An 11353-nucleotide genomic window follows, 5' to 3' on the forward strand; every position below is an offset into this window, starting at 1 on the left:
AAACTCAATGACCTCCTCATTTTCATGGCCCTTGGAGATGCTTCCTTCTGGCCTAGCACGGTTATGAACATATTTCTTTAAGACTCCCATGAACCTCTTAAAGGGGATCATATTGTGTAGAAATACAGGACTCAAAATGTTAATCTCTTCGCATAGGTGAACTAGGACGTGCATCACGATGTTGAAGAAGGATGATGGGAACACCAACTCGAAACTGACAAGACATTGCACCAAATCATTCTCTAACCTTGGTATGATTTCTCGGTCGATTACCTTCTGAGAGATTGCATTGAGGAATGCACGTAGCTTCACAATGGCTAATCGAACGTTTTCTGGTAGAAGCCCCCTCAATGCAACCGAAAGCAGTTGTGTCATAATCACGTGGCATTCATGAGACTTTAGGTTCTGAAACTTTTTCTCTGCCATGTTTATTATTCCCTTTATATTCGACGAGAAGCCAGACGATACCTTAATACTGAGCAGGCATTCAAAAAAGATTTCCTTCTCTTCTTTGGTAAGAGCATAGCTGGCATGACCCTGATGTATGCCGTCTTTTCTATGCATACGTTGCTGGTCCTCCCGTGCCTCAGGTGTATCTTTTGTCTTCACATACACGCCTAAGAAGCCAAGCAGGGTCACGCAAAGATTCTTCGTCACGTGCATCACGTCGATTGCGGAGCGGACCTCTAGGTCTTTCCAATTGGGCAGGTCCCAAAATATAGATTTCTTCTTCCACATGGGTGCGCGTCCGTCAGCGTCATTCGGAACAGGTTGTCCGCCAGGACCCTTTCCAAAGACTACCTTCAAATCCTTAAACATATCATGTACATCAGCAGCAGTATGGTGCTGAGGCTTCGTCCGGTGATCCGCCTCACCTTTGAAATGCTTGCCTTTCTTTCTTACAACTTTTAATCTCATTCTTATGTGTTTGTTGGACTTCATGTTGTCCTTTGAACTCTTCACCTTGGTGATGACAGTCTGATTGTCACAGTTCATAAGGATAGCCGGAACTGGTTTATCAACCAATGGCAAGTCCATCAAAAGATCTCGAAGCCATCCCACTTCAACACCAGATGTGTCTAATGCCATTAATTCTGCTTCCATTGGTGATCTCATTAAGATCGTTTTCTTGCAAGACTTCCAGGAAATAACACCACCTCCAAGAGTAAACATATACCCAGTTGTGGCCTTCATCTCATCAGCATCAGAGATCCAATTTGCACTACTATACCCTTCAAGTACCGACGGGTCACCTGTATAGTGAAGTCCATATATAGTTCATAGTACCTTTCAGATAGCGCATAACTCGTTCAACAGCATGCCAATGTACATCACCCGGTTTGGAAACAAACCGGCTCAGTTTGCTCACAGCAAACACGATGTCAGGCCTCGTTGCGCTCGCTAGGTACATCAATGAACCAATGATTTGAGAGTATCTGAATTGATCTATAGCCATGCCTTTGGACTTTCGAATCAACACGCTAGGATCATATGGTGTTTGAGATGGTGTGCGGTTTGAATATCCAAAACGACTCAATACCTTCTCAACATAGTGGGATTGCAGAAGTGTAATCCCACCCTCATTATCTCTCAGTAGATTGATGTTCAAGATAACATCAGCCACACCAAGGTCTTTCATCTCAAAGTTCTGAGACAGAAACAACTTGACCTCCTCAATGACTTTGAGGTTGGTTCCGAATATCAGTATGTCATCAACATACTAGCACAGTATAACTCCTTTGCCCGCACCATGGCGATAGTATACACATTTGTCAGCCTCATTAACAACGAAACCAACAGATGTCAGAGTTGTATTAAACTTATCATGCCATTGCTTAGGTGCTTGCTTCAGGCCATATAAAGATTTCAGCAACCTACACACCTTTCTTTCTCGACCATCTATCACAAAGCCATCTGGCTGTTGCATGTAGATTTCCTCGTTTAGCTCTCCATTCAAAAAAGCCGTCTTAACATCCATCTGGTGGACGAGAAGACCATGCGAGGCCGCCAACGAGAGTAATACTCGAATGGTGGTCAGTCTAGCCACATGTGAATAAGTGCCGAAGAAATCTTCCTCTTCTTTCTGGTCATAGCCCTTGGCCACAAGCCTAGCCTTGTATTTTTCAATCGTACCATCAGGCCTAAGCTTCTTTTTGAACACCCACTTACATCCTAATGGTTTGCAACCATAGGGGCGCTCAGTGATCTCCCATGTCCCGTTAGCCATGATGGAATCCATCTCGCTACGGACTACATCCTTCCAGTAGTCAGCTTCTGGAGAGGCATACGCTTTTGAAATAGAAGTGTGAGTATCATCCACGAGGTACACGAAGAATTCATCACCAAAGGTCTTTGCAGTCCTTTGTCTCTTGCCCCTACCAAGGGTTTCCTCGTCATCCTCCTCAGGATTTTCATCATGTGTTTGTTCATAATAATCCATAGGAATGGCAGGCTCAGGAGTCTCCTCAGATTCTTGTCTAGAAGTGCTTTGCATATCTCTCATAGAAAAAATATCCTCAAAGAATGTAGCATCCTTAGACTCCATAATTGTACCGACCTTCTGGTCAGGTACCTCAGATTTCACTACTAGAAATCTATAGCGAACGATGTTCTTAGCGTAGCCCAAATTAACGCAGTCCATAGTCTTGGGTCCAAGCTTACGCTTTTTGGGGATCGGCACATTGACTTTCGCCAAACAGCCCCAAGTACGCAAGTACGAAAGTGTTGTCCTTCTCTTCGCCCATTTCTCATAGGGAGTGATCTCATTATCCTTTGTCGAAACTTTATTCAGGACATGACATGCCGTCAATATAGCCTCCCCCATCATGCCTTGGATAAACCCAATGTATCTAACATGGCATTAACCAAATCAGTTAGAGTATGGTTTTTCCGCTCGGCAGCCCCGTTTGACTGGGGTGAATAGGGAGGCATCCTCTCATGAATAATGCTGTGTTCCACACAAAAAGAATCAAACTCACTCGAGAAGTACTCTCCACCACGATCTGATTGGACTCGTTTAATTTTCTTTTCAAGTTGATTCTCAACTTTTGCCTTATATATCTTTTAAAGTAGTGTAGAGCCTCATCTTTAGTATTTAATAGATACACATAGCAATATCTAGTGGAATCATCTATCAACGTCATGAAGTATTTCTTTCCACCTTTAGTCAACACACCATTCATCTCACAATGATCAGAATGTATGAGTTCTAATGGTGCCAAGTGTCTCTCCTCCGCGGCCTTGTGAGGCTTGCGGGGTTGCTTAGCCTGCACACATGAAAGGCACTTAGAACCTTTGGCTAAGGTGAAACCCGGGATTAAATCCAACTTGGCTAGCCGCGTCATAGCACCGAAACTAATGTCACAAAGACGTGAATGCCAAACTTCAGATTCATTAACATTCGAATGAATATGGTTCATGACTTTATTACAAAAATCTGCGAGGGAAAGGCGGAACATCCCTCCGCTCTTATAACATTTTCCAACAAAGAGTCCATGTTTCGTAACAACTAATTTATTAGAATTGAAAACCAACTTAAACCCTTGTCTACATAGAAGGTAGCCACTAACGAGGTTCTTCTTGATGGCGGGGACATACTGCACGTTCTTCAGCTACACGATCCTTCCCGAAGTAAACTTCAGATCGACCGTGCCAACATCATGAACAGAAGCACTCACGCCATTCCCCATCAATACGGACCCGTGGCCTGTGACCTGGTAAGAATAAAACAATGAAATGTCAGCACACACATGAACACCTGCACCCGTGTCCACACACCAATCGGTGGACTGAAACACTGGAAAAAAAGTAAATAAATTACTGTACCCAGGTGCACCATTCTCATTGTTTCCCACAATCATGTTGACGGACTTGGAGTCCTGTCCTGGCTTCTTGTACTTGTTAGGGCACTTGTTGGCCCAGAGTTCAACCGAACCACAAGTAAAGCAGCCCTCATCCTTCTTGTTCTTCTTGAAGGTCTTCTTACCCTTCTTCTTAAAGCCGGTATTGCATTGGACACCGTTCTTTCCCTTGGGCTTGTGGGAGTTATGGTTCCTTTGGTTAACCATGTTGGCAACAAAAGTTCATTCGCCCCCTTTTCCGTGTGAGTCTTTTGCCCTTGAATTCTGCTCAACACTCAGATGGCCAATGACATCCTACATGGAGAATTCACGCCTCTGATGTTTCAGAGTGGTGGCAAAATTCCTCCAGGAATTAGCGGCTAGGGCACCGTACAAGCATTAGTCCCGGTTCAAATGGGACCTTTATTCCCGGTTGGTGCCACGAACTGGGACTAAAGGGTGCGATGCCCATTAGTGCCGGTTCGTGGCACGAACCGGTACTAAAGGTCTCCCCTTTAGTACCGGTTCGTGCCACGAACCGGTACTAATGGGGTTGAGGCATTAGTACCGGTTCGTGCCATGAACCGGTACTAATGGTGCAATTTTCAAATCCTACCCCCAAGTGTATCGCCTTTTCAGTTTTATAAAAAATAAAAAAAATGATAAAAACTTCAAAAGTTAAAATCCTTCGAGATGTAGTTATGTTACTACATCTACTAGTTAGGAAATTTAAAAACCTTAAATTTGGACATGTTTTGCAAAAAGTGTAGGCAAGATATAAAACGGCTATAACTTTTGCATATGATGTCAGAAAAAAAATGTATAATATATCAAAATGTTCAGCATGAAAATCCGCATCCGGTTTTGACGGCCTGCGGCCTGTTTGCAAATTTTTAGAATCCTCAAATTCTAAAAGGAAAAAAGTTATACTCAAATTTCAGTTTTTATTTGAATTTTCGTTAAATCTGGTCAAACTACTTATTCAAGAAGTATTAGTGTTACTAAATAATTATTCAAGAATATTAGTGTTACTAAATAATTATTTCATTTTTTTGAATATTGGTCAAATGTGGTCAAACTGTGGTCAAACAAAGGTCAAACTACTAATTCAAGAAATATTAGTGTTACTAAATAATTATTATTTTTAGAATGATAGTTTCAAACTCAAACAGTGAAATGTGTGACCTCATGCTCAAGATAAACTCCTGAGGGTTAATAGGATTGACATCTTACTATTGTCAGGAAAAGAACAAGTGCAGACTTGGAAACGAGGGAGAATAGAACCCGGAAGTTAAGCATGCTTAGGCTGGGGTAGTGAGAGGATGGGTGACCGTTCGGGAAGTTAGATGATTTGGAATGATGAGGGGTGATTAGAGATTAGAGGTTAAATTGAGCGGTGATGAAGGCTGATTAGAGATTAGACGTTAAAATAATTCAGAAATTTGAAAATTCAGGAAAAAAATTCAAAAACAAAAATTCAAAAAAAATTCAAAAAAATCATAAAATTTCCTTTAGTACCGGTTGGTGGCACCAACCAGGACTAAAGGTGGACCTCCACGCAGCGGCCACGTGGAGGGCCTTTAGTCCGGGTTCGTATAAGAACCGAGACTAAAGGGGGGGCCTTTAGTAACGACCCTTTAGTCCCGGTTCCAGAACCGGGACTAAAGGCCCTTATGAAGGGGAACAAATGGCCCTTTTTCTACTAGTAGAGCTCGGCTCGGCTCAATCCCGCGTCGCGTCCTGTCGCGTCGCGCCGAGGCAGACGGAGGAGGAGGAGCGCGCGAGGGCCTCTTCTATTCTCAAGCTCCAATAGTTTGTGAAAGAACATCCCTTATAAAGAGTTCCAACTCCTCTTCCACTTTCGGGGTGGGACTAAACTTCCCACCTCCACCTAGTGCCAATAAACCCACATGGGCCCTTAGAGATTTTCAGAAATTGCTATATGGCCTAAAGCGCATCTCAAATTTTAGCACATTTTATACTACGGCTCCGGCCGCTCCGGGAGCGGAGTCGTGGAGTGGAGCGTGTCCGAACACAGGTTTAGTCTGCTCCACATCCTTCGTACTATGTTTTTATTTTGTGCAGGATCTTTCTAACATTTTTATATAGACTAGGAAATGTTTTAGTTTATATACTAGGATATCATTCATACATTGGATGCACCCTGCAATATTATTTCCTCTGCTTTGCTAACTAGCCAGATTTTTTTTAATTAGGTCCATGTAGTTTTCAATTTAAATGTTGTACTAAGATTTTTTTTTTCACTTGTTTATATTCTGCCTAATGTAACGAATTAACAATACTTTGGATCAGTAGTTTACCTACGCCTTGCTTGTAGAAAGTTTCAGTCAAAATCCTCACCTTCAAACCCCAACTGGCATATGTGTAAAATAAAAGCAAACAAGGTGTCATACAATCCAAAACAATAAGGTGTGCATCATGGGCGTGCCCTCGTGCTGTCCACGTAGGATTAACTATGCGACAAAATGTTCGCTTCGAGAGGGGAAAGAGGAACTAACAGAGAAAGGGATTGGCTGGGAAAGAAACAGAGAAAGGGATTGGCCGGGAAAGAAAGAGGAAAGAATTCCTTATTTAACACTACTTTAAATTTCGTTTCCTTATTTGACACTGAAAACATTTTTCTTCCCTATATAACAATGAGTCTAAATTTTATGCCCTTATAACACTTTCGTCTATTTTGAGCATAAAAGACACTTGAAAAGACCCTTTTGCCCTTCCTGTAATATGTGCGTGTGCGGAACAGTAGCAAACACAACATCAGTACGGGGCAGTATCGCGCACACACACGCAACAGCACATACATGCACAACAACACACACGCATGCGCACACACACAACAGGACACAGTGGAGAAGCCACGTTATACGTGTAGTGGCTTGACTACATAGGATTTTGGTTGTCGTTCCCGCATACCACGCTAGTGAACGAACGAAAATTGGAATTTGACTACACAGGCTCATGCATCATCTGCTATTCTGCTTGCAATTAGTTGGGCCACGGGGCCATACACTAAGAAGAAGGCCTAAATCACGTGATCTCCTACATGCCTCTCCAATGGCCGGGTACAACCGCCGCACCGCAGCGTATTCCCAACCTTTGGCCAGCGCTGGCGATCTCCAATCTGGCCTCTGATCTGGCCGTGAGATGTGAGGCACGACCACCTCCGGCCGTCCGGCAAGCCGCTGAGTGACCACCGCAGGCAGATACACGCACGCAGCACACACAACAGCACACATGTACGTGGCAGCACACACCGAGCAACACACGCAACAGCGCACACGCGCGCGCCCGCACACAGCAGCACACACGCACGCACGCGCGTGCACACACGCACGCACCCACAAACACGCAGCAACACATGCACGCACACGCGCATCATCAGTAGCACAGATGTGCGCACGCGCACCGCACCACGCACCCGCTCACGCACAAACATACTACATGAGGGACAAAATGGTCTTTTTAGACGCCATTTAGGCTAAAAATGGATAGAAGTGTTATAAAAGGCATAAAATTTAGACTTCTTACTAGATAGGGAAGAAATCATTTGTCGATGTCAAATAGGGCATAAAATTTAAGCACGGTGTTAAATAAGGAATTCTCTCAAGAAAGAGAGAGCTCCCCAGATGCCGCCGTCCCCTGCGCCCACCTTCTCCTCTTCCTCACGCGGCCATCCCTCTCTCTTCCTGCTGCATCCTCTTTCTTCTCATCCTCCCACTCCCAGCTAGGGTTGCCGCCGCCGCCCCCCACTACAAGAAATATGTCAACTTGTGACCAGCACTATTGGTCACTGAATGGTCACTGTTTTCAATTTGTGACCTTTTTGTGACCAAAAACATAAGGTCAAAAGCTGGCCGTCATAAACTGACTATAGCGACCTTTCTTCTGGAATGGTCATAGACGTTTATGACCAAAATATGTCTACTGTGGCGTTTTGGTCACTAGCAACCTTCCCAGGCCACGTAGGCATCCAGCGTGGCAATCTGATGTGGCACAAGATTCAGCCCGGTCCAGTTCGATTTTCTACATGGGCCTAGCCCAACAATTCGGCCTTTTTATATATTTTTTCTATCAATTTTTGATCGGCTTCATGGGCCAAGCCCAACATTGCAACTTTTTTATTGTTGGGTTGTGGCCTTTTTGTCTAAACGAATTTAGTTTTTCTTTTTTTCCAAAAGAAGGGTCCACTAGTCAGATGGGTCCCGGTTGTCAGGTTCTGGTAACTGGGTCCCATTTGTCATGTTCTGGTAAGTGGGTCGCATCTATCAGGCTCATATTCTTCATATTCGAACCAGTATTTAAATGGGCGGACAAAAAGCACACATAATACTTGAAATAAGAGCAACCAGATCCTTACAAGTGTAATACAGTGGCAATCACAGTAATGACTACAAGGGTAATACAATACTTTACAAGCTTTACAAGCAATCACAAACTCACAACATGCCAAACTCGTTGGACTACAATAGTGATATGAACAGCATGCCGAACTAGCTGGACAACTGTAGTTAGGGCTGGGAACAAACAAAACGACCTTCAAGAAAACAGACAACATGCCTTCCTCGGTCGCTCTGTTACATGAATCAGCAGGGAAGAATCAGAAAAGGTGAAGAATCAGAACAGACCATTCAAGAAAAGGAAACTTATTTAGAATGATAACAAAAATTGAGCTAGTACCATGCTTTTTGTTCTCCAGCTAGTTAAAATGAGATAACTCGTTCATACAAGAAAACAAAGACGCAATATGAACACACAGCAGGATTGACAAGTACACAGCCGGATTCAATAATTTTTTAGGATCGCAAGACACCAATATAAGCTAGAATTGACAAGTACACATCAAGATTCAATTCATCTTGCCCATATACAGCAACCAACAGACATCTAACATTTCAGCATGCACATACAATTTATTTACTTATTTTTGAGCAAAACTGCCCACTGCCAAACAGAATGTCCTTTCATTTGATAAATAAGAATAGCAGGCCAAAGAACGGCAAGCGTACAACAAACACACTATAGATAAGCAAGATACTAGAGGTCAGCACACAAGTCATATCATATATTCTGTTAACCTTTGACACATCATATAGAATTATGAGCTTGACAGTCGTCGGTCTAACCATATCACGCAAGCAACGGCATACAAACTAATTAGCAGTACTATATATGATGCAACATACGGACAGAATTTCTACCTTGTTATCATTAGGGAGCAACAGGGGGTGGGGGAAGATTTCGATCGGCTTCGTGTCATCTGCCATCACCACAAACTCAGAGTCTTGGTATCTGGGGAAAATAGAAAACGGAGATTAAAAATCATAGGAACTAAAATTAGCAGGACCGACCAAAGCACGCAGCTAGGGACTGGTCACCTTCAAGGTAGAACAATGAATTAACTAGTTTTAGTCAAAGTCGTAAGCATGCACATACAGACATACATACGAATTGAACCAGAATCCATGTATGTCTGTGCACTTAATTGCAGGTTCTATCCAACTTGCAATTGGAAGGAGTACAACCTAGTTTACTAGCAGCCTAACAAAAGATTCAGGTTCTTGGTTTGGTGCATGAATCCAGCTGTCGTAGACAGACAGAGAGGAAAGAGCACTGACGGCACAACTACGACAGCAGAGCGATGCGAGCCAGTCAGGCAGTGCTTGATAAGCTATTGATAAGCAATTTGCACACAATTAGCAGGCAACCAACAAAGTAATGTTGTATACTGTTCTGCAGTAAAGAGTAGAATTTCTTTCTGTTGGCTCTGAAATTTCTTTCCATGGTGCACACATGACATACCATCGATTTGAATGTGAAACTTAATTCTGCACAATTTAGTTGCTTATAAATTTCAGCACCAGATTAGCATGTCTCGTTACTAATGAAGTACTTCCTTTATCAATCATAGAATGGAAGGAATCACACAACATCGGGTAGTACTGTAATTGGATTTAGTAGTAAATTTGTAGATACATGTGGTTGGTATCTACTAGTAGGGAGTTGCAGAGCATCTGGTGTTCTAATTAGAGAGTTGCTAGTGTGTTTTACTTACCCTGCTCTGCTCTTCTTTTCTACAAGCGAAAGCAGAGCAGGGAGAGCAAGCAACTACCATAACATACAAAGCCATCTACAACCAGCCCAAAAACATACATACCTATAGGACTCACTCACGCACTGCCATTGTGTTATGGATGAGCAAGTCTAGTGTGTGAGAGAAAATGCAGACAAGTTGAGGTAAAGTGCTGACCCCCATGCTGTGAGGAACAGATCGAGGAGCTAATAACTAGGCAATGCAGCACCAAGTCCGACTCCACTACTACTACCTGTGATGCATCATTGTTGATCCATGGCAGATAATAGTAAAGATTAGAATCCATGATTTTGATACAAAAGTTACCTAGCCTGGTAGCCTAGCATAGAACAGCACTACATAGTACTTGGCCAGCAAATTTGAGCAATTCAGTGACCGCATCGCATGACAACAAATATAAAAACTATGAACAACATTGCATACGATGTGTGACAACAGAGAACACATTTGACAATGCAGAACGCATGCGCAACCACACATCCCATAACAGGGTTACAATCTAGAGGCAGTTAGCTAGCTGCTACCAGATCACTCACTCATCACTATAGAACTGCAAAAGAGCGCAAAAGAAATAAATCAACGAGAGCATAAGGCATACTGTAGCCAGCTAGCTAGATTTCATCTTGAGACTTATCCTTGTGCTTCTGTAGCATCTCGATAACTTGGTCCAGGGGTGGGTCTCCGGGCCTCCGAAAAACTCGGTCGCCGATCTTGAACTTGTACGCCTCCGGCTGCACAGAATGAACTCCTTCAACTACAAAACACATACATCCATGCATGTATACACTTGAGCTAGCATGCACCAACCAGTGTGTAACTAACCAACTACTCCAGCTAATTAACTTCAAGCATGAACAATTAACCAATTAAACAAGACAGAAACTAGCATAATGATCTATAAACAAAATGGGAAGTAAGCAGACATGACCTGGAGGTCGTTGGAAGCTCGGGCGTGACCTGGAGGTACTTGGTCTTGTCCTTGAGCCCGGCCATGGCCACCTTCTTCCCCGAACACGGACACATACACCTTGCACACCTGCAGACACAAACCGGAGCAGAGACAAGGAACTCAGCATCACAGATTGCAGCGCAGCCGCATCGTTTCGAGGGAGAGTCCGGGCGTGACCTGGAGGTCGTTGGAGAGCTCGACGTCGGCGATGGTGGTGGGGGAGGAGAGGTAGCGGCCGGCACCGAGGGCGGCCTCGGGGAGGACGGCGCTCTGCATGACGGGGTCGCGGGTCAGCATGTCCGCCAGCTCCCGCTGGATCTGCTTCGCCACCATTCGCACCCGTCGCTCCTTGGCCATGCACCGCACCACGCGCAGCCGCCGCACGGAGACGGGCGCCTCGGCAGCGAGGGCCCGTGGCAGCGGCGGGGACACCAGCGGCCGTCACGAGAACAT

At 44.0% G+C, this 11353-nt stretch overlaps 1 pseudogene; it reads right to left on the reverse strand.

The window, feature by feature from the left end:
- Window positions 1-3611: 3611 nt before the first annotated feature.
- LOC125519031 (putative ribosome-binding factor A, chloroplastic) lies at window positions 3612-11353 on the reverse strand (annotated as a pseudogene).

Source organism: Triticum urartu, chromosome 5A (genome assembly GCF_056163025.1).
Source record: "Triticum urartu cultivar PI428250 chromosome 5A, HENAU_Tu73, whole genome shotgun sequence".
NCBI lineage: Eukaryota > Viridiplantae > Streptophyta > Magnoliopsida > Poales > Poaceae > Triticum > Triticum urartu.